The sequence below is a fragment of the Hyla sarda genome, unplaced genomic scaffold (assembly GCF_029499605.1).
Source record: "Hyla sarda isolate aHylSar1 unplaced genomic scaffold, aHylSar1.hap1 scaffold_978, whole genome shotgun sequence".
Lineage (NCBI taxonomy): Eukaryota > Metazoa > Chordata > Amphibia > Anura > Hylidae > Hyla > Hyla sarda.
In genome coordinates, this window is record NW_026611008.1 from 350 (window position 1) to 25,943 (window position 25,594).

Below are 25,594 nucleotides of genomic sequence, written 5' to 3' on the forward strand. Positions count from 1 at the left end.
GGTGTGCTGGCTACTCAAATGATCCAATTAAGGAGGCCATTTAGTCAGCAGCAGCAGAAGTCCTGTGCCTGGACGCTCCAACAGGGGCCAGACACAAGCAGAAGCAGAAGCAGCAGAAGCAGCAGCAGCACCACCTTTTGTTTTTTGGCTGCAGCAGCAGCAAGGCCCACAGGGCTGGCTAGCTGGCTAGCCAGCAAGCAGGTAGCAATGAAAGTAGGAATCTTTCTTTTTAACCCTGTAAGGGGGTGGTGCACTGTACCCGAAGATACTGCCATATCGGGTCAATGCATAGGGCGACGGAAGCAAGCTTCGAAATCGGCCCCCGTTCTCAAAAATCCATTTAATATATGGTCCCCAGATAGGGGACGTATCAGATATTAAACTGATAAGAACAGATACTACACTTGATCTTAGCCAAAAGGCCGAGAAGCGATAACCGTGAAAGGGGCGGGCCCAACAAGGTCCCCTTCATGGGCACTATCACTGCTTGCTGTCAGGGAGGCTGCCAGACAATTTTCCATGCACACTCTGGGCTGGGGGGCAGTCAACCACCAGTACACACAGCAGAACCTAAACCCATACCATTATTGCTAAGCAGCAAGACAGGGGCCCATTGCACTCCCACGGGGCCTTTTTAAATGCAATCCATAACCCGGATTTGCCAGGAACCCTTCTTACTCCTCCTACTTGCATGTGACACTGGGCTTAGGATCTGCATAGGAAACACACACACAAGCACACACCTACCTTTGTTGCCTGCAGATGCCTCCTTGGCTGTCCCCAAACGGTATCAAACCAACACCCACGGGAAGCTGTAAGCATAGAGGACATGCCTGCACCCCATTGGACTTACCTGTGTGGGTTAAATCCGGGTTATTTGACAACCTATGGCGGTGATGGTTCTGCTCAGGCAGAGCAGTGCTGATGCTCCTCATAAAGCTGTCGCTGCTGTGAAGGTTCTAGGTGACATCACAAATCCCTTTGGTTACATACACAACAAAGCTGGGTTGTTGTTGTTTACACTCTGCAAGGCCTGTGGAAGTGAGTGACATCATAGCACTGTAGTTCTGAGGGTTCAAGATGGATGCAACAATCTCCTGTTGCTTCTATGAAGGCCGTAATAGACGACATCACCAAACAGCTCCATAGTCACATACACAGCAAAGGAGAGATGTTGTTTACACCTAGTGATGTCAGTGGTATTGAGTGACATCACAGCACAGTGCTAAGGCTCCTGGGCCTGGACATAGCAGCGGCTGCAATATCTCAACGGAGAATACGTTTATATCTATGTGTGTGTGTGCGCATATATATATATATATATATATATATATATATATATATTTCTCCGCCGAAATCACTTTTAAACCCATTTCCACCTTTTTTTCCCTTCTCTTCCTCTTACTTTTTTTTCACGTTTTTTTACGTTTTTCTCCTTTTCGCCTCTTTTCTGGGCGTATTATTCTTCTTTTTCTTCTTTTTTTTCGTCTAATGCATACCCCATCAGTGCAGCAATGCTTATTCAATACCGCCAGCAGATGGAGACACTGGGGGATAATTTTCTAAGGATTTATACTGATTTTTCCTGTCTGAATTTGTCGCACAGAAAGTTGCAGGCCAAATATGTGTGACATTTCTGCGACTTTAGCTTCTAGAGCATTTTTACAACATTATACATAGGTGCTGAATACATAAAAAGCGACTGTTCAGCGACAGACAAGTCGCATCGGCTGAAAGTAGGCCAGAATGTCAGTCCATGTTGGAGCAGGTTTAGATACAGTCTAAAGCATAGATCTCAAAGTCTGTGCACAGAATTTAGCAAGGGCCTCGCACCTTCTGATGCATCAGGTAGGTGCACAATAGCATAGCCTAACCCTCTGTACTTTGGTCTATATTGATGCGGGACATAGACAGCCAGCTGATGACCAATCCATTAGTGCAATGGATGGCTGGAAGCATTTGTCTTTGCCTTTGCAATACCACAGAAGCAATGCATGGTCAATGTACAGCAATGACACACCTGTGTGAACAGCCAGGAGACCCCCCCCCCCCATGTTATGTTACATAGTTACATAGTTAGTACGGTCGAAAAAAGACATATGTCCATCACGTTCAACCAGGGAATTAAGGGGTAGGGGTGTGGCGCGATATTGGGGAAGGGATGAGATTTTATATTTCTTCATAAGCATTAATCTTATTTTGTCAATTAGGAACATTCAGCACCCACCCGCTATCAAGGCAGCTGCCTATCATGTCATGCCCTACCTGCACAGGTGTGCTGGCTACTCAAATGATCCAATTAAGGAGGCCATTTAGTCAGCAGCAGCAGAAGTCCTGTGCCTGGACGCTCCAACAGGGGCCAGACACAAGCAGAAGCAGAAGCAGCAGAAGCAGCAGCAGCACCACCTTTTGTTTTTTGGCTGCAGCAGCAGCAAGGCCCACAGGGCTGGCTAGCTGGCTAGCCAGCAAGCAGGTAGCAATGAAAGTAGGAATCTTTCTTTTTAACCCTGTAAGGGGGTGGTGCACTGTACCCGAAGATACTGCCATATCGGGTCAATGCATAGGGCGACGGAAGCAAGCTTCGAAATCGGCCCCCGTTCTCAAAAATCCATTTAATATATGGTCCCCAGATAGGGGACGTATCAGATATTAAACTGATAAGAACAGATACTACACTTGATCTTAGCCAAAAGGCCGAGAAGCGATAACCGTGAAAGGGGCGGGCCCAACAAGGTCCCCTTCATGGGCACTATCACTGCTTGCTGTCAGGGAGGCTGCCAGACAATTTTCCATGCACACTCTGGGCTGGGGGGCAGTCAACCACCAGTACACACAGCAGAACCTAAACCCATACCATTATTGCTAAGCAGCAAGACAGGGGCCCATTGCACTCCCACGGGGCCTTTTTAAATGCAATCCATAACCCGGATTTGCCAGGAACCCTTCTTACTCCTCCTACTTGCATGTGACACTGGGCTTAGGATCTGCATAGGAAACACACACACAAGCACACACCTACCTTTGTTGCCTGCAGATGCCTCCTTGGCTGTCCCCAAACGGTATCAAACCAACACCCACGGGAAGCTGTAAGCATAGAGGACATGCCTGCACCCCATTGGACTTACCTGTGTGGGTTAAATCCGGGTTATTTGACAACCTATGGCGGTGATGGTTCTGCTCAGGCAGAGCAGTGCTGATGCTCCTCATAAAGCTGTCGCTGCTGTGAAGGTTCTAGGTGACATCACAAATCCCTTTGGTTACATACACAACAAAGCTGGGTTGTTGTTGTTTACACTCTGCAAGGCCTGTGGAAGTGAGTGACATCATAGCACTGTAGTTCTGAGGGTTCAAGATGGATGCAACAATCTCCTGTTGCTTCTATGAAGGCCGTAATAGACGACATCACCAAACAGCTCCATAGTCACATACACAGCAAAGGAGAGATGTTGTTTACACCTAGTGATGTCAGTGGTATTGAGTGACATCACAGCACAGTGCTAAGGCTCCTGGGCCTGGACACAGCAGCGGCTGCAATATCTCAACGGAGAATACGTTTATATCTATGTGTGTGTGTGCGCATATATATATATATATATATATATATATATATATATATATTTCTCCGCCGAAATCACTTTTAAACCCATTTCCACCTTTTTTTCCCTTCTCTTCCTCTTACTTTTTTTTCACGTTTTTTTACGTTTTTCTCCTTTTCGCCTCTTTTCTGGGCGTATTATTCTTCTTTTTCTTCTTTTTTTTCGTCTAATGCATACCCCATCAGTGCAGCAATGCTTATTCAATACCGCCAGCAGATGGAGACACTGGGGGATAATTTTCTAAGGATTTATACTGATTTTTCCTGTCTGAATTTGTCGCACAGAAAGTTGCAGGCCAAATATGTGTGACATTTCTGCGACTTTAGCTTCTAGAGCATTTTTACAACATTATACATAGGTGCTGAATACATAAAAAGCGACTGTTCAGCGACAGACAAGTCGCATCGGCTGAAAGTAGGCCAGAATGTCAGTCCATGTTGGAGCAGGTTTAGATACAGTCTAAAGCATAGATCTCAAAGTCTGTGCACAGAATTTAGCAAGGGCCTCGCACCTTCTGATGCATCAGGTAGGTGCACAATAGCATAGCCTAACCCTCTGTACTTTGGTCTATATTGATGCGGGACATAGACAGCCAGCTGATGACCAATCCATTAGTGCAATGGATGGCTGGAAGCATTTGTCTTTGCCTTTGCAATACCACAGAAGCAATGCATGGTCAATGTACAGCAATGACACACCTGTGTGAACAGCCAGGAGACCCCCCCCCCCCCCCCATGTTATGTTACATAGTTACATAGTTAGTACGGTCGAAAAAAGACATATGTCCATCACGTTCAACCAGGGAATTAAGGGGTAGGGGTGTGGCGCGATATTGGGGAAGGGATGAGATTTTATATTTCTTCATAAGCATTAATCTTATTTTGTCAATTAGGAACATTCAGCACCCACCCGCTATCAAGGCAGCTGCCTATCATGTCATGCCCTACCTGCACAGGTGTGCTGGCTACTCAAATGATCCAATTAAGGAGGCCATTTAGTCAGCAGCAGCAGAAGTCCTGTGCCTGGACGCTCCAACAGGGGCCAGACACAAGCAGAAGCAGAAGCAGCAGAAGCAGCAGCAGCACCACCTTTTGTTTTTTGGCTGCAGCAGCAGCAAGGCCCACAGGGCTGGCTAGCTGGCTAGCCAGCAAGCAGGTAGCAATGAAAGTAGGAATCTTTCTTTTTAACCCTGTAAGGGGGTGGTGCACTGTACCCGAAGATACTGCCATATCGGGTCAATGCATAGGGCGACGGAAGCAAGCTTCGAAATCGGCCCCCGTTCTCAAAAATCCATTTAATATATGGTCCCCAGATAGGGGACGTATCAGATATTAAACTGATAAGAACAGATACTACACTTGATCTTAGCCAAAAGGCCGAGAAGCGATAACCGTGAAAGGGGCGGGCCCAACAAGGTCCCCTTCATGGGCACTATCACTGCTTGCTGTCAGGGAGGCTGCCAGACAATTTTCCATGCACACTCTGGGCTGGGGGGCAGTCAACCACCAGTACACACAGCAGAACCTAAACCCATACCATTATTGCTAAGCAGCAAGACAGGGGCCCATTGCACTCCCACGGGGCCTTTTTAAATGCAATCCATAACCCGGATTTGCCAGGAACCCTTCTTACTCCTCCTACTTGCATGTGACACTGGGCTTAGGATCTGCATAGGAAACACACACACAAGCACACACCTACCTTTGTTGCCTGCAGATGCCTCCTTGGCTGTCCCCAAACGGTATCAAACCAACACCCACGGGAAGCTGTAAGCATAGAGGACATGCCTGCACCCCATTGGACTTACCTGTGTGGGTTAAATCCGGGTTATTTGACAACCTATGGCGGTGATGGTTCTGCTCAGGCAGAGCAGTGCTGATGCTCCTCATAAAGCTGTCGCTGCTGTGAAGGTTCTAGGTGACATCACAAATCCCTTTGGTTACATACACAACAAAGCTGGGTTGTTGTTGTTTACACTCTGCAAGGCCTGTGGAAGTGAGTGACATCATAGCACTGTAGTTCTGAGGGTTCAAGATGGATGCAACAATCTCCTGTTGCTTCTATGAAGGCCGTAATAGACGACATCACCAAACAGCTCCATAGTCACATACACAGCAAAGGAGAGATGTTGTTTACACCTAGTGATGTCAGTGGTATTGAGTGACATCACAGCACAGTGCTAAGGCTCCTGGGCCTGGACACAGCAGCGGCTGCAATATCTCAACGGAGAATACGTTTATATCTATGTGTGTGTGTGCGCATATATATATATATATATATATATATTTCTCCGCCGAAATCACTTTTAAACCCATTTCCACCTTTTTTTCCCTTCTCTTCCTCTTACTTTTTTTTCACGTTTTTTTACGTTTTTCTCCTTTTCGCCTCTTTTCTGGGCGTATTATTCTTCTTTTTCTTCTTTTTTTTCGTCTAATGCATACCCCATCAGTGCAGCAATGCTTATTCAATACCGCCAGCAGATGGAGACACTGGGGGATAATTTTCTAAGGATTTATACTGATTTTTCCTGTCTGAATTTGTCGCACAGAAAGTTGCAGGCCAAATATGTGTGACATTTCTGCGACTTTAGCTTCTAGAGCATTTTTACAACATTATACATAGGTGCTGAATACATAAAAAGCGACTGTTCAGCGACAGACAAGTCGCATCGGCTGAAAGTAGGCCAGAATGTCAGTCCATGTTGGAGCAGGTTTAGATACAGTCTAAAGCATAGATCTCAAAGTCTGTGCACAGAATTTAGCAAGGGCCTCGCACCTTCTGATGCATCAGGTAGGTGCACAATAGCATAGCCTAACCCTCTGTACTTTGGTCTATATTGATGCGGGACATAGACAGCCAGCTGATGACCAATCCATTAGTGCAATGGATGGCTGGAAGCATTTGTCTTTGCCTTTGCAATACCACAGAAGCAATGCATGGTCAATGTACAGCAATGACACACCTGTGTGAACAGCCAGGAGACCCCCCCCCCCCCCATGTTATGTTACATAGTTACATAGTTAGTACGGTCGAAAAAAGACATATGTCCATCACGTTCAACCAGGGAATTAAGGGGTAGGGGTGTGGCGCGATATTGGGGAAGGGATGAGATTTTATATTTCTTCATAAGCATTAATCTTATTTTGTCAATTAGGAACATTCAGCACCCACCCGCTATCAAGGCAGCTGCCTATCATGTCATGCCCTACCTGCACAGGTGTGCTGGCTACTCAAATGATCCAATTAAGGAGGCCATTTAGTCAGCAGCAGCAGAAGTCCTGTGCCTGGACGCTCCAACAGGGGCCAGACACAAGCAGAAGCAGAAGCAGCAGAAGCAGCAGCAGCACCACCTTTTGTTTTTTGGCTGCAGCAGCAGCAAGGCCCACAGGGCTGGCTAGCTGGCTAGCCAGCAAGCAGGTAGCAATGAAAGTAGGAATCTTTCTTTTTAACCCTGTAAGGGGGTGGTGCACTGTACCCGAAGATACTGCCATATCGGGTCAATGCATAGGGCGACGGAAGCAAGCTTCGAAATCGGCCCCCGTTCTCAAAAATCCATTTAATATATGGTCCCCAGATAGGGGACGTATCAGATATTAAACTGATAAGAACAGATACTACACTTGATCTTAGCCAAAAGGCCGAGAAGCGATAACCGTGAAAGGGGCGGGCCCAACAAGGTCCCCTTCATGGGCACTATCACTGCTTGCTGTCAGGGAGGCTGCCAGACAATTTTCCATGCACACTCTGGGCTGGGGGGCAGTCAACCACCAGTACACACAGCAGAACCTAAACCCATACCATTATTGCTAAGCAGCAAGACAGGGGCCCATTGCACTCCCACGGGGCCTTTTTAAATGCAATCCATAACCCGGATTTGCCAGGAACCCTTCTTACTCCTCCTACTTGCATGTGACACTGGGCTTAGGATCTGCATAGGAAACACACACACAAGCACACACCTACCTTTGTTGCCTGCAGATGCCTCCTTGGCTGTCCCCAAACGGTATCAAACCAACACCCACGGGAAGCTGTAAGCATAGAGGACATGCCTGCACCCCATTGGACTTACCTGTGTGGGTTAAATCCGGGTTATTTGACAACCTATGGCGGTGATGGTTCTGCTCAGGCAGAGCAGTGCTGATGCTCCTCATAAAGCTGTCGCTGCTGTGAAGGTTCTAGGTGACATCACAAATCCCTTTGGTTACATACACAACAAAGCTGGGTTGTTGTTGTTTACACTCTGCAAGGCCTGTGGAAGTGAGTGACATCATAGCACTGTAGTTCTGAGGGTTCAAGATGGATGCAACAATCTCCTGTTGCTTCTATGAAGGCCGTAATAGACGACATCACCAAACAGCTCCATAGTCACATACACAGCAAAGGAGAGATGTTGTTTACACCTAGTGATGTCAGTGGTATTGAGTGACATCACAGCACAGTGCTAAGGCTCCTGGGCCTGGACACAGCAGCGGCTGCAATATCTCAACGGAGAATACGTTTATATCTATGTGTGTGTGTGCGCATATATATATATATATATATATATATATATATATATATATATATATATTCTCCGCCGAAATCACTTTTAAACCCATTTCCACCTTTTTTTCCCTTCTCTTCCTCTTACTTTTTTTTCACGTTTTTTTACGTTTTTCTCCTTTTCGCCTCTTTTCTGGGCGTATTATTCTTCTTTTTCTTCTTTTTTTTCGTCTAATGCATACCCCATCAGTGCAGCAATGCTTATTCAATACCGCCAGCAGATGGAGACACTGGGGGATAATTTTCTAAGGATTTATACTGATTTTTCCTGTCTGAATTTGTCGCACAGAAAGTTGCAGGCCAAATATGTGTGACATTTCTGCGACTTTAGCTTCTAGAGCATTTTTACAACATTATACATAGGTGCTGAATACATAAAAAGCGACTGTTCAGCGACAGACAAGTCGCATCGGCTGAAAGTAGGCCAGAATGTCAGTCCATGTTGGAGCAGGTTTAGATACAGTCTAAAGCATAGATCTCAAAGTCTGTGCACAGAATTTAGCAAGGGCCTCGCACCTTCTGATGCATCAGGTAGGTGCACAATAGCATAGCCTAACCCTCTGTACTTTGGTCTATATTGATGCGGGACATAGACAGCCAGCTGATGACCAATCCATTAGTGCAATGGATGGCTGGAAGCATTTGTCTTTGCCTTTGCAATACCACAGAAGCAATGCATGGTCAATGTACAGCAATGACACACCTGTGTGAACAGCCAGGAGACCCCCCCCCCCCCCCCCCATGTTATGTTACATAGTTACATAGTTAGTACGGTCGAAAAAAGACATATGTCCATCACGTTCAACCAGGGAATTAAGGGGTAGGGGTGTGGCGCGATATTGGGGAAGGGATGAGATTTTATATTTCTTCATAAGCATTAATCTTATTTTGTCAATTAGGAACATTCAGCACCCACCCGCTATCAAGGCAGCTGCCTATCATGTCATGCCCTACCTGCACAGGTGCGCTGGCTACTCAAATGATCCAATTAAGGAGGCCATTTAGTCAGCAGCAGCAGAAGTCCTGTGCCTGGACGCTCCAACAGGGGCCAGACACAAGCAGAAGCAGCAGAAGCAGCAGCAGCACCACCTTTTGTTTTTTGGCTGCAGCAGCAGCAAGGCCCACAGGGCTGGCTAGCTGGCTAGCCAGCAAGCAGGTAGCAATGAAAGTAGGAATCTTTCTTTTTAACCCTGTAAGGGGGTGGTGCACTGTACCCGAAGATACTGCCATATCGGGTCAATGCATAGGGCGACGGAAGCAAGCTTCGAAATCGGCCCCCGTTCTCAAAAATCCATTTAATATATGGTCCCCAGATAGGGGACGTATCAGATATTAAACTGATAAGAACAGATACTACACTTGATCTTAGCCAAAAGGCCGAGAAGCGATAACCGTGAAAGGGGCGGGCCCAACAAGGTCCCCTTCATGGGCACTATCACTGCTTGCTGTCAGGGAGGCTGCCAGACAATTTTCCATGCACACTCTGGGCTGGGGGGCAGTCAACCACCAGTACACACAGCAGAACCTAAACCCATACCATTATTGCTAAGCAGCAAGACAGGGGCCCATTGCACTCCCACGGGGCCTTTTTAAATGCAATCCATAACCCGGATTTGCCAGGAACCCTTCTTACTCCTCCTACTTGCATGTGACACTGGGCTTAGGATCTGCATAGGAAACACACACACAAGCACACACCTACCTTTGTTGCCTGCAGATGCCTCCTTGGCTGTCCCCAAACGGTATCAAACCAACACCCACGGGAAGCTGTAAGCATAGAGGACATGCCTGCACCCCATTGGACTTACCTGTGTGGGTTAAATCCGGGTTATTTGACAACCTATGGCGGTGATGGTTCTGCTCAGGCAGAGCAGTGCTGATGCTCCTCATAAAGCTGTCGCTGCTGTGAAGGTTCTAGGTGACATCACAAATCCCTTTGGTTACATACACAACAAAGCTGGGTTGTTGTTGTTTACACTCTGCAAGGCCTGTGGAAGTGAGTGACATCATAGCACTGTAGTTCTGAGGGTTCAAGATGGATGCAACAATCTCCTGTTGCTTCTATGAAGGCCGTAATAGACGACATCACCAAACAGCTCCATAGTCACATACACAGCAAAGGAGAGATGTTGTTTACACCTAGTGATGTCAGTGGTATTGAGTGACATCACAGCACAGTGCTAAGGCTCCTGGGCCTGGACACAGCAGCGGCTGCAATATCTCAACGGAGAATACGTTTATATCTATGTGTGTGTGTGCGCATATATATATATATATATATATATATATATATATATATATATATATATATATATATTTCTCCGCCGAAATCACTTTTAAACCCATTTCCACCTTTTTTTCCCTTCTCTTCCTCTTACTTTTTTTTCACGTTTTTTAACGTTTTTCTCCTTTTCGCCTCTTTTCTGGGCGTATTATTCTTCTTTTTCTTCTTTTTTTTCGTCTAATGCATACCCCATCAGTGCAGCAATGCTTATTCAATACCGCCAGCAGATGGAGACACTGGGGGATAATTTTCTAAGGATTTATACTGATTTTTCCTGTCTGAATTTGTCGCACAGAAAGTTGCAGGCCAAATATGTGTGACATTTCTGCGACTTTAGCTTCTAGAGCATTTTTACAACATTATACATAGGTGCTGAATACATAAAAAGCGACTGTTCAGCGACAGACAAGTCGCATCGGCTGAAAGTAGGCCAGAATGTCAGTCCATGTTGGAGCAGGTTTAGATACAGTCTAAAGCATAGATCTCAAAGTCTGTGCACAGAATTTAGCAAGGGCCTCGCACCTTCTGATGCATCAGGTAGGTGCACAATAGCATAGCCTAACCCTCTGTACTTTGGTCTATATTGATGCGGGACATAGACAGCCAGCTGATGACCAATCCATTAGTGCAATGGATGGCTGGAAGCATTTGTCTTTGCCTTTGCAATACCACAGAAGCAATGCATGGTCAATGTACAGCAATGACACACCTGTGTGAACAGCCAGGAGACCCCCCCCCCCCCCCCCCATGTTATGTTACATAGTTAGTACGGTCGAAAAAAGACATATGTCCATCACGTTCAACCAGGGAATTAAGGGGTAGGGGTGTGGCGCGATATTGGGGAAGGGATGAGATTTTATATTTCTTCATAAGCATTAATCTTATTTTGTCAATTAGGAACATTCAGCACCCACCCGCTATCAAGGCAGCTGCCTATCATGTCATGCCCTACCTGCACAGGTGTGCTGGCTACTCAAATGATCCAATTAAGGAGGCCATTTAGTCAGCAGCAGCAGAAGTCCTGTGCCTGGACGCTCCAACAGGGGCCAGACACAAGCAGAAGCAGAAGCAGCAGAAGCAGCAGCAGCACCACCTTTTGTTTTTTGGCTGCAGCAGCAGCAAGGCCCACAGGGCTGGCTAGCTGGCTAGCCAGCAAGCAGGTAGCAATGAAAGTAGGAATCTTTCTTTTTAACCCTGTAAGGGGGTGGTGCACTGTACCCGAAGATACTGCCATATCGGGTCAATGCATAGGGCGACGGAAGCAAGCTTCGAAATCGGCCCCCGTTCTCAAAAATCCATTTAATATATGGTCCCCAGATAGGGGACGTATCAGATATTAAACTGATAAGAACAGATACTACACTTGATCTTAGCCAAAAGGCCGAGAAGCGATAACCGTGAAAGGGGCGGGCCCAACAAGGTCCCCTTCATGGGCACTATCACTGCTTGCTGTCAGGGAGGCTGCCAGACAATTTTCCATGCACACTCTGGGCTGGGGGGCAGTCAACCACCAGTACACACAGCAGAACCTAAACCCATACCATTATTGCTAAGCAGCAAGACAGGGGCCCATTGCACTCCCACGGGGCCTTTTTAAATGCAATCCATAACCCGGATTTGCCAGGAACCCTTCTTACTCCTCCTACTTGCATGTGACACTGGGCTTAGGATCTGCATAGGAAACACACACACAAGCACACACCTACCTTTGTTGCCTGCAGATGCCTCCTTGGCTGTCCCCAAACGGTATCAAACCAACACCCACGGGAAGCTGTAAGCATAGAGGACATGCCTGCACCCCATTGGACTTACCTGTGTGGGTTAAATCCGGGTTATTTGACAACCTATGGCGGTGATGGTTCTGCTCAGGCAGAGCAGTGCTGATGCTCCTCATAAAGCTGTCGCTGCTGTGAAGGTTCTAGGTGACATCACAATCCCTATGGTTACATACACAACAAAGCTGGGTTGTTGGTGTTTACACTCTGCAAGGCCTGTGGAAGTGAGTGACATCATAGCACTGTAGTTCTGAGGGTTCAAGATGGATGCAACAATCTCCTGTTGCTTCTATGAAGGCCGTAATAGACGACATCACCAAACAGCTCCATAGTCACATACACAGCAAAGGAGAGATGTTGTTTACACCTAGTGATGTCAGTGGTATTGAGTGACATCACAGCACAGTGCTAAGGCTCCTGGGCCTGGACACAGCAGCGGCTGCAATATCTCAACGGAGAATACGTTTATATCTATGTGTGTGTGTGCGCATATATATATATATATATATATATATATATATATATATATATATATATTCTCCGCCGAAATCACTTTTAAACCCATTTCCACCTTTTTTTCCCTTCTCTTCCTCTTACTTTTTTTTCACGTTTTTTTACGTTTTTCTCCTTTTCGCCTCTTTTCTGGGCGTATTATTCTTCTTTTTCTTCTTTTTTTTCGTCTAATGCATACCCCATCAGTGCAGCAATGCTTATTCAATACCGCCAGCAGATGGAGACACTGGGGGATAATTTTCTAAGGATTTATACTGATTTTTCCTGTCTGAATTTGTCGCACAGAAAGTTGCAGGCCAAATATGTGTGACATTTCTGCGACTTTAGCTTCTAGAGCATTTTTACAACATTATACATAGGTGCTGAATACATAAAAAGCGACTGTTCAGCGACAGACAAGTCGCATCGGCTGAAAGTAGGCCAGAATGTCAGTCCATGTTGGAGCAGGTTTAGATACAGTCTAAAGCATAGATCTCAAAGTCTGTGCACAGAATTTAGCAAGGGCCTCGCACCTTCTGATGCATCAGGTAGGTGCACAATAGCATAGCCTAACCCTCTGTACTTTGGTCTATATTGATGCGGGACATAGACAGCCAGCTGATGACCAATCCATTAGTGCAATGGATGGCTGGAAGCATTTGTCTTTGCCTTTGCAATACCACAGAAGCAATGCATGGTCAATGTACAGCAATGACACACCTGTGTGAACAGCCAGGAGACCCCCCCCCCCATGTTATGTTACATAGTTACATAGTTAGTACGGTCGAAAAAAGACATATGTCCATCACGTTCAACCAGGGAATTAAGGGGTAGGGGTGTGGCGCGATATTGGGGAAGGGATGAGATTTTATATTTCTTCATAAGCATTAATCTTATTTTGTCAATTAGGAACATTCAGCACCCACCCGCTATCAAGGCAGCTGCCTATCATGTCATGCCCTACCTGCACAGGTGTGCTGGCTACTCAAATGATCCAATTAAGGAGGCCATTTAGTCAGCAGCAGCAGAAGTCCTGTGCCTGGACGCTCCAACAGGGGCCAGACACAAGCAGAAGCAGAAGCAGCAGAAGCAGCAGAAGCAGCAGCAGCACCACCTTTTGTTTTTTGGCTGCAGCAGCAGCAAGGCCCACAGGGCTGGCTAGCTGGCTAGCCAGCAAGCAGGTAGCAATGAAAGTAGGAATCTTTCTTTTTAACCCTGTAAGGGGGTGGTGCACTGTACCCGAAGATACTGCCATATCGGGTCAATGCATAGGGCGACGGAAGCAAGCTTCGAAATCGGCCCCCGTTCTCAAAAATCCATTTAATATATGGTCCCCAGATAGGGGACGTATCAGATATTAAACTGATAAGAACAGATACTACACTTGATCTTAGCCAAAAGGCCGAGAAGCGATAACCGTGAAAGGGGCGGGCCCAACAAGGTCCCCTTCATGGGCACTATCACTGCTTGCTGTCAGGGAGGCTGCCAGACAATTTTCCATGCACACTCTGGGCTGGGGGGCAGTCAACCACCAGTACACACAGCAGAACCTAAACCCATACCATTATTGCTAAGCAGCAAGACAGGGGCCCATTGCACTCCCACGGGGCCTTTTTAAATGCAATCCATAACCCGGATTTGCCAGGAACCCTTCTTACTCCTCCTACTTGCATGTGACACTGGGCTTAGGATCTGCATAGGAAACACACACACAAGCACACACCTACCTTTGTTGCCTGCAGATGCCTCCTTGGCTGTCCCCAAACGGTATCAAACCAACACCCACGGGAAGCTGTAAGCATAGAGGACATGCCTGCACCCCATTGGACTTACCTGTGTGGGTTAAATCCGGGTTATTTGACAACCTATGGCGGTGATGGTTCTGCTCAGGCAGAGCAGTGCTGATGCTCCTCATAAAGCTGTCGCTGCTGTGAAGGTTCTAGGTGACATCACAAATCCCTTTGGTTACATACACAACAAAGCTGGGTTGTTGTTGTTTACACTCTGCAAGGCCTGTGGAAGTGAGTGACATCATAGCACTGTAGTTCTGAGGGTTCAAGATGGATGCAACAATCTCCTGTTGCTTCTATGAAGGCCGTAATAGACGACATCACCAAACAGCTCCATAGTCACATACACAGCAAAGGAGAGATGTTGTTTACACCTAGTGATGTCAGTGGTATTGAGTGACATCACAGCACAGTGCTAAGGCTCCTGGGCCTGGACACAGCAGCGGCTGCAATATCTCAACGGAGAATACGTTTATATATATGTGTGTGTGTGCGCATATATATATATATATATATATATATATATATATATATATATATATATTCTCCGCCGAAATCACTTTTAAACCCATTTCCACCTTTTTTTCCCTTCTCTTCCTCTTACTTTTTTTTCACGTTTTTTTACGTTTTTCTCCTTTTCGCCTCTTTTCTGGGCGTATTATTCTTCTTTTTCTTCTTTTTTTTCGTCTAATGCATACCCCATCAGTGCAGCAATGCTTATTCAATACCGCCAGCAGATGGAGACACTGGGGGATAATTTTCTAAGGATTTATACTGATTTTTCCTGTCTGAATTTGTCGCACAGAAAGTTGCAGGCCAAATATGTGTGACATTTCTGCGACTTTAGCTTCTAGAGCATTTTTACAACATTATACATAGGTGCTGAATACATAAAAAGCGACTGTTCAGCGACAGACAAGTCGCATCGGCTGAAAGTAGGCCAGAATGTCAGTCCATGTTGGAGCAGGTTTAGATACAGTCTAAAGCATAGATCTCAAAGTCTGTGCACAGAATTTAGCAAGGGCCTCGCACCTTCTGATGCATCAGGTAGGTGCACAATAGCATAGCCTAACCCTCTGTACTTTGGTCTATATTGATGCGGGACATAGACAGCCAGCTGATGACCAATCCATTAGTGCAATGGATGGCTGGAAGCATTTGTCTTTGCCTTTGCAATACCACAGAAGCAATGCATGGTCAATGTACAGCAATGACACACCTGTGTGAACAGCCAGGAGACCCCCCCCCCCCCCCCCCCCCATGTTATGTTACATAGTTACATAGTTAGTACGGTCGAAAAAAGACATATGTCCATCACGTTCAACCAGGGAATTAAGGGGTAGGGGTGTGGCGCGATATTGGGGAAGGGATGAGATTTTATATTTCTTCATAAGCATTAATCTTATTTTGTCAATTAGGAACATTCAGCACCCACCCGCTATCAAGGCAGCTGCCTATCATGTCATGCCCTACCTGCACAGGTGTGCTGGCTACTCAAATGATCCAATTAAGGAGGCCATTTAGTCAGCAGCAGCAGAAGTCCTGTGCCTGGACGCTCCAACAGGGGCCAGACACAAGCAGAAGCAGAAGCAGCAGAAGCAGCAGCAGCACCACCTTTTGTTTTTTGGCTGCAGCAGCAGCAAGGCCCACAGGGCTGGCTAGCTGGCTAGCCAGCAAGCAGGTAGCAATGAAAGTAGGAATCTTTCTTTTTAACCCTGTAAGGGGGTGGTGCACTGTACCCGAAGATACTGCCATATCGGGTCAATGCATAGGGCGACGGAAGCAAGCTTCGAAATCGGCCCCCGTTCTCAAAAATCCATTTAATATATGGTCCCCAGATAGGGGACGTATCAGATATTAAACTGATAAGAACAGATACTACACTTGATCTTAGCCAAAAGGCCGAGAAGCGATAACCGTGAAAGGGGCGGGCCCAACAAGGTCCCCTTCATGGGCACTATCACTGCTTGCTGTCAGGGAGGCTGCCAGACAATTTTCCATGCACACTCTGGGCTGGGGGGCAGTCAACCACCAGTACACACAGCAGAACCTAAACCCATACCATTATTGCTAAGCAGCAAGACAGGGGCCCATTGCACTCCCACGGGGCCTTTTTAAATGCAATCCATAACCCGGATTTGCCAGGAACCCTTCTTACTCCTCCTACTTGCATGTGACACTGGGCTTAGGATCTGCATAGGAAACACACACACAAGCACACACCTACCTTTGTTGCCTGCAGATGCCTCCTTGGCTGTCCCCAAACGGTATCAAACCAACACCCACGGGAAGCTGTAAGCATAGAGGACATGCCTGCACCCCATTGGACTTACCTGTGTGGGTTAAATCCGGGTTATTTGACAACCTATGGCGGTGATGGTTCTGCTCAGGCAGAGCAGTGCTGATGCTCCTCATAAAGCTGTCGCTGCTGTGAAGGTTCTAGGTGACATCACAAATCCCTTTGGTTACATACACAACAAAGCTGGGTTGTTGTTGTTTACACTCTGCAAGGCCTGTGGAAGTGAGTGACATCATAGCACTGTAGTTCTGAGGGTTCAAGATGGATGCAACAATCTCCTGTTGCTTCTATGAAGGCCGTAATAGACGACATCACCAAACAGCTCCATAGTCACATACACAGCAAAGGAGAGATGTTGTTTACACCTAGTGATGTCAGTGGTATTGAGTGACATCACAGCACAGTGCTAAGGCTCCTGGGCCTGGACACAGCAGCGGCTGCAATATCTCAACGGAGAATACGTTTATATCTATGTGTGTGTGTGCGCATATATATATATATATATATATATATATATATATATATATATATATATTTCTCCGCCGAAATCACTTTTAAACCCATTTCCACCTTTTTTTCCCTTCTCTTCCTCTTACTTTTTTTTCACGTTTTTTTACGTTTTTCTCCTTTTCGCCTCTTTTCTGGGCGTATTATTCTTCTTTTTCTTCTTTTTTTTCGTCTAATGCATACCCCATCAGTGCAGCAATGCTTATTCAATACCGCCAGCAGATGGAGACACTGGGGGATAATTTTCTAAGGATTTATACTGATTTTTCCTGTCTGAATTTGTCGCACAGAAAGTTGCAGGCCAAATATGTGTGACATTTCTGCGACTTTAGCTTCTAGAGCATTTTTACAACATTATACATAGGTGCTGAATACATAAAAAGCGACTGTTCAGCGACAGACAAGTCGCATCGGCTGAAAGTAGGCCAGAATGTCAGTCCATGTTGGAGCAGGTTTAGATACAGTCTAAAGCATAGATCTCAAAGTCTGTGCACAGAATTTAGCAAGGGCCTCGCACCTTCTGATGCATCAGGTAGGTGCACAATAGCATAGCCTAACCCTCTGTACTTTGGTCTATATTGATGCGGGACATAGACAGCCAGCTGATGACCAATCCATTAGTGCAATGGATGGCTGGAAGCATTTGTCTTTGCCTTTGCAATACCACAGAAGCAATGCATGGTCAATGTACAGCAATGACACACCTGTGTGAACAGCCAGGAGACCCCCCCCCCCCCCCCCATGTTATGTTACATAGTTACATAGTTAGTACGGTCGAAAAAAGACATATGTCCATCACGTTCAACCAGGGAATTAAGGGGTAGGGGTGTGGCGCGATATTGGGGAAGGGATGAGATTTTATATTTCTTCATAAGCATTAATCTTATTTTGTCAATTAGGAACATTCAGCACCCACCCGCTATCAAGGCAGCTGCCTATCATGTCATGCCCTACCTGCACAGGTGTGCTGGCTACTCAAATGATCCAATTAAGGAGGCCATTTAGTCAGCAGCAGCAGAAGTCCTGTGCCTGGACGCTCCAACAGGGGCCAGACACAAGCAGAAGCAGAAGCAGCAGAAGCAGCAGCAGCACCACCTTTTGTTTTTTGGCTGCAGCAGCAGCAAGGCCCACAGGGCTGGCTAGCTGGCTAGCCAGCAAGCAGGTAGCAATGAAAGTAGGAATCTTTCTTTTTAACCCTGTAAGGGGGTGGTGCACTGTACCCGAAGATACTGCCATATCGGGTCAATGCATAGGGCGACGGAAGCAAGCTTCGAAATCGGCCCCCGTTCTCAAAAATCCATTTAATATATGGTCCCCAGATAGGGGACGTATCAGATATTAAACTGATAAGAACAGATAAGGTTTCAACAAAATTTTATTCAATAAATAAGAAACCATACAAAATTTAAAATGCAAAATAATAAAAGGTTCACAAAAGTTTTAAAATACAAATAATAAAACCAGTAATAAAAGGAGAAAAAATAAAAATGGCAGGATAAAACATTATACAAATGTCATAAAAACTGATTATATTGTTATTTCGTTCCATAGAGGCAGACACCACATGGATGCTGCCTCGCTGGCCCCCAACTGTTTCTTGTCTCTTAGGTAATAGATGTACATCTCACTCAGGGCCAGCTTTATACAGTTTTTAACATCAATAAAATCATGTTTAAAAAGTAAGATGTTCCTAACTTTCCAGATGGCATTTTTAAAACAATTAATAATCATCCAGCAGATCATCTGCTGTTTAAAATTGGGGCAGTTAAAAAGACCGTAAAAGACACATTCGTGATTAAAATCTTTTAGGCCGCAGGCCCACTTCAAAAGTGGGCCTACCTTCCTCCAAAGCTCCCGTGCAAAAGGGCAGTTCCAAAATATGTGCAGCACCGTTTCGTCCACTCCGCAGCCATCTCTCGGGCACTTGGCTCTCGCCACCAGTCCTCGCCTGTGCTGGAACTCACGAGTAGGGAGGCACTGGTGGACGATTGCCCAGGCAAGATCCCTGTGTACATTCGCCAGAAACTTCCCGTACACGTTCCGCCATACCTTTTTGGATCTTGCCTGTGTGAAATTGGACACTGCCAGGGTAACCTCACTCCGCCTGAGGACCTTTGATACCTTTCTCTGGTCCCCCAGTATGTCAGGCTCCAAATCTTGGAGACCTAGGAGCCTGACTGTCTTTTCCAACACCACATAATGTTTTGGGGGACACAGAAGCACCGGAGCGTTCAGAGGGATGCGCAACCATCTTTTAAAAACCATGCCCGCAGCGTACCTTAAAAAGCAGCTAAAAATGCCATCGGATTTAATAATTTTAAAACAGAAACAGAAATACTTTATGTAAAAGAAAGTAAAAAGGTTAGGAACATCTTTCCCGCCATTATCTTTACTTTTGTACATAAAATCACGCTTTAATTTCTCCATTTTTGAACCCCATAAAAAAGTAAAAACAATTCTAGTTACTTTTTTTATGTATAAAATAGATGGAGGAAATACCATGGCAATGTATAGCATAATAGGGAGTAAAACCATCTTTATTATTAAAATCTTCCCCTCCATGGTAAGGTTTCTAAGATTCCACATTAAAATCTTCTTCTCCATCTTAGCTATAGCTGAATCCCAGTTAGGGCTCCCATCATTGACCTGGTTAAAAACAATACCTAAAACTTTAATTTGATCCTGTTGCATTGTGACTCCTGGGGTGATGGATGAATCCCAGGAGCCAATATAAAAACAGTCACATTTATCTGTGTTTAGCTTAAAACCAGAGACCTCGCAGAAATAGCTGGTGTTCCTCAATGCCCCCCTCATGGATGGAGAGTCCGGGCACAGTATGGTGACATCATCCATGTACCCCAACACCTTTAGATGGGTCCCTCCTCCACCAGGTATCGGTACGCCTCTTACTACCCGGTCTTTTCTGAGGAGGGCCATCAGTGGTTCGATTGCGCAAATAAAAAGGAGTGGGGACAGGGGGCAGCCCTGTTTGACACCTGATAAAAGAGGAACACCGCTGGTTAAAAAGCCATTAACAGAGACTTGACTAAAACAGGATCGGTATAAAAGCATGATTCGGCTTAAAATCGTTTCAGGCACTGCCATCTTTTTAAGAACTAAAAACAGGTATTCATGGGAGACCCTATCAAAGGCTTTTTCAAAGTCTAAGGATAAAATTGCTACAGTTTGATTTCTATCCTTAAAATACCATAAAACATCTCTTAAAATATTTAGGGATTCAGCTATAGACCTTCCAGGTACCCCACAAACCTGATTTGGGTGAATTAATTTATGAATAAAAGGTTTAAAACGGACAGCTAATAACTTGGCTAAAACTTTATAATCGACATTTAAAAGTGTGATGGGGCGCCAATTTTTTAGCATATCCTTTTCACCCTTTTTAAAAAGTAATGATACAATCCCCCTCCTCCAGGAAGGGGGAAGTTCATTAACAATAAAAGTTTCTTTATACAATAAAACCATATCATCCTTTAAAATATCCCAAAAAGCTAAATAAAATTCGATGGGTAAACCATCTTCCCCAGGGGCCTTCCCACTAGAAAAACTTTTAAAAACAAATAAAAGTTCATCTAAGTTAAGATCACGGGATAAAACCTCCTGGTCTAAAACATCTAGCTTAAAATCAAGGGAATTAAGAACATGTTCTAAAAAGGATGGATTAAGATCTTTCTTATTAAAAAGAAGCTGGTAGAAGTTAAAAACTGCATCTAACATGCCTTTTGGAGTGGATTCACCCTCAAGGTTTTGGATGATATCCCTCCTATTCATCACTTTTTTAAAAAAGAAACGGGAACATTTCTCGCCCTCCTCCAGGTGCTGCACATGTGAGTTAAAAATGATTTGTTTCCCTTTCTTTTCTATGGCATGTTTTATTTCAGTTTTAAGGTTTAAAATATCATTTTCTACATCCATACCAGCTTCTTTCAATTTAAAAAGTACATTTAAACGCATGTTAAGAACATAAAACCACTGTTTTTCCATTTTTGCCTTCTTCTTACCTGCTTTGATAAAAAAAAATCTGATTTTAGATTTGGTGCCCTCCCACCAGTGCAGCATAGGCTCGTGGGGTTTTCTTTGTGATTGCCAGCATTGGTAGGTCCGCACAAACTCCTCTTTTATCTCAGGGTCCTCTAGGAGTGTGGTGTTTAATCTCCAGAGGCCCCTTTTTGCTTTTTGCTCCCCCTCTAGCTCCAGGCCCACCAAGAGGAGCTTATGATCAGAGAAGATATTCTGCTCGAGCGTGCATTTCAGGGGTTTAAAAGCTCTAGAGGAAAAAATAAAATCGATTCTGGAGCTCACTCTTCCATTGGACCATGTGGCGCCCGGGTCCTCCGGCAAGAGATCCTTCCAGCAATCTTTCAAATTAAAATCATCAATAACATTTTTAAGCAGGTAAGAAGTGCGGTCTTTACGATTAATATCCCCACCCTGCCGGTGTTCCCCATCACGTATGCAGTTAAAATCACCTCCCACCAGCAGGGGGGAAGACCCAACACAAAACAGTGGTAAAATTTCAAATAGTTCTGCCCGCTCCTGTTTATCAGGAGGGGCATACACATTTAAAACACGAATTAAAAGTCCATTAAAATATAGATGAATTAAAAGAGCTCTGCCAGGCACAATCTCAGTTACTGTATGAATAGAAAAGGACTGGCCTCGGCAGAGCAGCCCAACACCCACAGAACGACAGTCATTTGCACCGGACCATATGGATGGGCCCAGCTTCCAGTCTTCTTTTAAGTCTTTATAGTCCATTTTACTAGGGATTCCACATTCTTGTAGCAGGCAAAGGTCAAAGTCACATGTCTCTAGATAAGAAAATAAAGCAGCCCTGCGATCAGGGCTCTTTAAGGACCTCACATTGAGTGAGGCAATTTTTACAGGGATAGGCATAGTTTATGGAGAGTCCGTGCTTGGAGAATCAAAGTCAATAATAAGCTGCGTACCGTCATCCCCCGCCTGCGGGGTCATCAGCTCCTTGATGTTCTGAGGGTCGGAGCTTGAGATCGATGATGCCCCGACCCTGAGCTCGCTCTCGTCCGAACTACGGCACGCCGCTTTCCTTTGAATGTCTTCCTCTTCTTCTTCTCTTTGTCTTTTAAATGTCACACTGCTATCCATATCCTCTGTGTTGCTCTCACTCGATGTAATCTCTGGCCCCCGGCTGATGGATCTGCGTCTTCTTTCATCTTTTGACGACTGGAACTGCTGCACAGGGGCCTGTGAGGCCTCTTTTCCGGAACCTTTGCCGCTACCTTGGGAAGTTTTCATCGCTTGTTCCCCAGCAAGCGTTGCTGAGGACTGTTGCTCCAACTTCCCCATCGATCGACGATGGCCAGTTTTACCCACCGGGTCCACTGCTGGCGGGGCAGCAAACCCTGGTTTGGCGCCACTTGTCTTCTTGGCCCTGTCCTGTATAGGCGGAGTAACAGGACCAGGCTCAGACCTGGCCACCTGGCTCCCCTTCCGGCGGGCTTTCACCGGGGCCTCTTCGTCCGGAGCAGGGCGACCCTGGGCCAAGCCAGTACCTGGCTTATGCTGCAATTTTGGGTCCACCTCTGCCCCCACCGAGGCCCGTCGGCTGCCACCCGCCACAGGTGAGCCCCCTTCAGAAGTTTCGGCGGGCTCTTGAGCCAGGTAGGAAGTCGATCGACGTCTTTCAATTTCCCGGGCAGTAAACTCGATCACCCGCCCGGGCTTCGTGGAATCCCCATGGCCTCCCCCTAGCACTACCACCGGTGGGCCCCCCGATGGAGCACCAGAGGTCTTGGGCCTGGACCCATCAGTACCTGCCATCTGGGGTTTGGGCATCTTAAAAAAGGACGTCTTTTGTCCTGTCCCCTCTTTGGGTGGGCCCAGCCTTGACCCACCCATCGTAGTTTTTGCTTTATGGGGACAGGAATTAAAATCGTGATTTTCCTCTCCGCAGAGGTTGCACCTTATCGTATGGCTACATCTTGAGGCTATGTGACCTTCTTGGCCACACCTATTGCAGCGAATCACACGCTCCGCGCCGCAGGTCTCCTGGGTGTGGCCAAACCTCAAGCAATTTCGGCAATACATAGGCATTTGAGGATAGAACAGGAAGCCCCGAACTCTCCCGATGGCAAAATTTGGGGGCGGATGGCAAAGACCCCCAATACCACCGGGATCCTTACGGAGCTTGACCCAGAACTTCCTCTTGCCGTTCCAGAACCGCACGGAGTTCAAGATTTTGTTTGCGAATCGCACCTCTTCGCAGTATCGCTGAAGAAAAGTGGCTATATCCTCCGTGGTCACATGAGGGCTGTGCATAGCCACCACCAACGGTATATGTTCCTCACCATAGAGGAACTGGAACGAAAGACCGTCGAGTCGATCGTCCCTCTGGTCCGCACCAGACAAGGTTGCATAGATGTTATCGCAACACGCCGTGGCCGTGAAGGTGACGGTATACAGGCCACGGCTTTCCTGGTCATTTAGACACAGGATGTCCTCCCTATTGAGGCGGAAGTAGTCAAGAAGAATCACCTCCGCAATGAAGCGGAGGTTCTTCAACTGACGATGGCTCTCCGACACCTCTATGCGGATGGTATTTCGCATCGACATTTCCCCAGAGGGGAAAGCCCAGGAGAACGGCATCTTCCACACCCAGGGACTAAGCCCCTTCCCCAATAGCAGCAGGGGCTCGGAATCCCGCTATAAAAGCGGAACCCTTACCCAAGGCAGAGGTCGGGGGTACCCTAGGTGCTTCCGAAGCTACAGGTAACGCTCAACGTACCGAAAATGCCTTCTGAGACACAAGGTCCCAGAGACAGGGGGATCGCAACCCGTTGTCTGTGGACTAAGCCCGCTCCCCAATAGCAGCAAGGGGGTGAAGTCCCTCCGTAAGGAGAGACAATCCCCCAAGGCCGAGAAGCGGGGTACCACAGACACCTTCCGACCAGACCAAATGCAGATACTACACCTGATCTTAGCCAAAAGGCCGAGAAGCGATAACCGTGAAAGGGGCGGGCCCAACAAGGTCCCCTTCATGGGCACTATCACTGCTTGCTGTCAGGGAGGCTGCCAGACAATTTTCCATGCACACTCTGGGCTGGGGGGCAGTCAACCACCAGTACACACAGCAGAACCTAAACCCATACCATTATTGCTAAGCAGCAAGACAGGGGCCCATTGCACTCCCACGGGGCCTTTTTAAATGCAATCCATAACCCGGATTTGCCAGGAACCCTTCTTACTCCTCCTACTTGCATGTGACACTGGGCTTAGGATCTGCATAGGAAACACACACACAAGCACACACCTACCTTTGTTGCCTGCAGATGCCTCCTTGGCTGTCCCCAAACGGTATCAAACCAACACCCACGGGAAGCTGTAAGCATAGAGGACATGCCTGCACCCCATTGGACTTACCTGTGTGGGTTAAATCCGGGTTATTTGACAACCTATGGCGGTGATGGTTCTGCTCAGGCAGAGCAGTGCTGATGCTCCTCATAAAGCTGTCGCTGCTGTGAAGGTTCTAGGGGAAATCACAAATCCCTTTGGTTACATACACAACAAAGCTGGGTTGTTGTTGTTTACACTCTGCAAGGCCTGTGGAAGTGAGTGACATCATAGCACTGTAGTTCTGAGGGTTCAAGATGGATGCAACAATCTCCTGTTGCTTCTATGAAGGCCGTAATAGACGACATCACCAAACAGCTCCATAGTCACATACACAGCAAAGGAGAGATGTTGTTTACACTTAGTGATGTCAGTGGTATTGAGTGACATCACAGCACAGTGCTAAGGCTCCTGGGCCTGGACACAGCAGCGGCTGCAATATCTCAACGGAGAATACGTTTATATCTATGTGTGTGTGTGCGCATATATATATATATATATATATATATATATATATATATATATATTTCTCCGCCGAAATCACTTTTAAACCCATTTCCACCTTTTTTTCCCTTCTCTTCCTCTTACTTTTTTTTCACGTTTTTTTACGTTTTTCTCCTTTTCGCCTCTTTTCTGGGCGTATTATTCTTCTTTTTCTTCTTTTTTTTCGTCTAATGCATACCCCATCAGTGCAGCAATGCTTATTCAATACCGCCAGCAGATGGAGACACTGGGGGATAATTTTCTAAGGATTTATACTGATTTTTCCTGTCTGAATTTGTCGCACAGAAAGTTGCAGGCCAAATATGTGTGACATTTCTGCGACTTTAGCTTCTAGAGCATTTTTACAACATTATACATAGGTGCTGAATACATAAAAAGCGACTGTTCAGCGACAGACAAGTCGCATCGGCTGAAAGTAG

The 25,594-nt window shown here is 46.2% G+C and overlaps 9 non-coding genes across 9 annotated transcripts; all 9 read right to left on the bottom strand.

Annotated features, from left to right (window-relative positions):
• Positions 1-243: 243 nt before the first annotated feature.
• Positions 244-434, bottom strand: LOC130351443 (U2 spliceosomal RNA). The gene has a single exon (XR_008888145.1). It is a non-coding gene; the product is annotated as a U2 spliceosomal RNA (small nuclear RNA).
• A 2,081-nt stretch (positions 435-2,515) lies between these two features.
• Positions 2,516-2,706, bottom strand: LOC130351461 (U2 spliceosomal RNA). Its single transcript, XR_008888159.1, has one exon. It is a non-coding gene; the product is annotated as a U2 spliceosomal RNA (small nuclear RNA).
• Positions 2,707-4,793: 2,087 nt separating this feature from the next.
• LOC130351473 (U2 spliceosomal RNA) lies at positions 4,794-4,984 on the bottom strand. The gene has a single exon (XR_008888170.1). It is a non-coding gene; the product is annotated as a U2 spliceosomal RNA (small nuclear RNA).
• Positions 4,985-7,055: 2,071 nt separating this feature from the next.
• On the bottom strand, positions 7,056-7,246 carry LOC130351485 (U2 spliceosomal RNA). Its single transcript, XR_008888181.1, has one exon. It is a non-coding gene; the product is annotated as a U2 spliceosomal RNA (small nuclear RNA).
• A 2,090-nt stretch (positions 7,247-9,336) lies between these two features.
• Positions 9,337-9,527, bottom strand: LOC130351497 (U2 spliceosomal RNA). The gene has a single exon (XR_008888192.1). It is a non-coding gene; the product is annotated as a U2 spliceosomal RNA (small nuclear RNA).
• Positions 9,528-11,624: 2,097 nt separating this feature from the next.
• LOC130351450 (U2 spliceosomal RNA) lies at positions 11,625-11,815 on the bottom strand. Its single transcript, XR_008888149.1, has one exon. It is a non-coding gene; the product is annotated as a U2 spliceosomal RNA (small nuclear RNA).
• A 2,097-nt stretch (positions 11,816-13,912) lies between these two features.
• On the bottom strand, positions 13,913-14,103 carry LOC130351451 (U2 spliceosomal RNA). Its single transcript, XR_008888150.1, has one exon. It is a non-coding gene; the product is annotated as a U2 spliceosomal RNA (small nuclear RNA).
• Positions 14,104-16,202: 2,099 nt separating this feature from the next.
• Positions 16,203-16,393, bottom strand: LOC130351452 (U2 spliceosomal RNA). The gene has a single exon (XR_008888151.1). It is a non-coding gene; the product is annotated as a U2 spliceosomal RNA (small nuclear RNA).
• Positions 16,394-18,489: 2,096 nt separating this feature from the next.
• On the bottom strand, positions 18,490-18,683 carry LOC130351444 (U2 spliceosomal RNA). The gene has a single exon (XR_008888146.1). It is a non-coding gene; the product is annotated as a U2 spliceosomal RNA (small nuclear RNA).
• Positions 18,684-25,594: the final 6,911 nt, after the last annotated feature.